Source organism: Merops nubicus, unplaced genomic scaffold (assembly GCF_000691845.1).
Source record: "Merops nubicus isolate BGI_N331 unplaced genomic scaffold, ASM69184v1 scaffold24101, whole genome shotgun sequence".
NCBI lineage: Eukaryota > Metazoa > Chordata > Aves > Coraciiformes > Meropidae > Merops > Merops nubicus.
Window position 1 is genome coordinate 18,078 of NW_008586597.1, and position 1,373 is coordinate 19,450.

Consider the following 1,373-nt stretch of genomic DNA (forward strand, 5'->3'; position numbering starts at 1 on the left):
CGGCGTCCAGGCCATGCCATCAACCCAAAGACCCCCCCCCCCGAGCCTCCTACCCACCCCCGGGCACCGCAGGGAGGGGGCGTGGGGAGCTCTCTCTCCACCCTACAGCCTCCCCTCCCTGTGCCCCGTTGCCTCTCGATGCTATCCCTTTAGTTGGACTAACATAGAGAGATTTTTTTCATAAATTTTGGATTTCTTAAAAGCCACTCGTTTGATCCAGGCATGGCTGGAGGAGCTGAGCCCAGCACGGGGTGGGGGAGGGGGCTGCACAGGGCTCATCCATTTTAGAATGAATATATCTCTTAATGAAACTCACTCAACGGCAGTTTTTAAGTTTCATAAGAATTGATTTTGAATTTTTAATTCCAGAAGGGTCAGGGGGAGAGGGATGTTTGTTTTTAGCTTGTCTAGGGTTGTAAGGAAAGGAGCTAGTCCATTGGTTCTCTAAATGCACAGTAGAGCAGAGATGGAGGATTGCCAGCAGAGGGGAGGGGGGAAAAAAAAAGTGTTTAAAAAGTGATTTCTTAAGGGTTTTGAGAAGATCAGTGCCTGTATGAGCCAACAGAAGGGATACCGTCTCCTAAAAGAGGAATCTCTCTTGCACATGCCCTTTCCTGTCTGCTTCACAGAGTCCAAAACTGGGGTTTGCATCTGTTCTGTCCCCCCTTTCCATCTGTCTGTGTGTCACCCCCCTCTGTCACCAGGGCCAGGCACTAACAGCCCTGGAAGAGGACGGGCAGCACCAGCCTTGCCCACTTGGGGCAAGGATTTTTTTGGGGGGGGAAGATCTTTGTTGCAGGGAGAGGAGGATAAAACAGAGGGGGGGAAAAAAAAAAACAGATTTACAAGAGGTTGTCAGCCCAGGGCTGGAAAAATTGAACAAAATTTATTTCAATTGAATAAAAAGACCCAAACAACCCCCCACCAGACATGCAGACACACACAAACTACCTCAGGTTTTCGTACCTCAGCACCTTGTGCTCGTGTTTCCCTTTCAGAGATTTTTTGTACGCCTTGTAAAACTGATAGTTGGAGCATTTTTTTATTTTTTTAATAAAAGAAAAACGAGTTGGAAAACTCTCTAAACCAAGTCAGCTGCGAGGCAGGAGAAGGAAACCATCCCACGTGTCCCAGGGCTCTTTCTGTAGTCTCCTTCTGCTAGCTGAGAGCCAGTGGCCATTCCTTCAGAGAAAGCTTGAGAAATGTTTAAAAAAAAAACAAAAACAACCAAAAAAACATAAAAAGAGGTAGAAAATAAAAAAAAAAAGCATAAACCCAGTGAAGAAAAGTGATGAAACCCAATGGGCAAGAAGAGGGCTGGGAGCAGCGTGCCGCCGGCGGGTCCTGAGCCAGGGGCTGCTGTGCCACGTTGT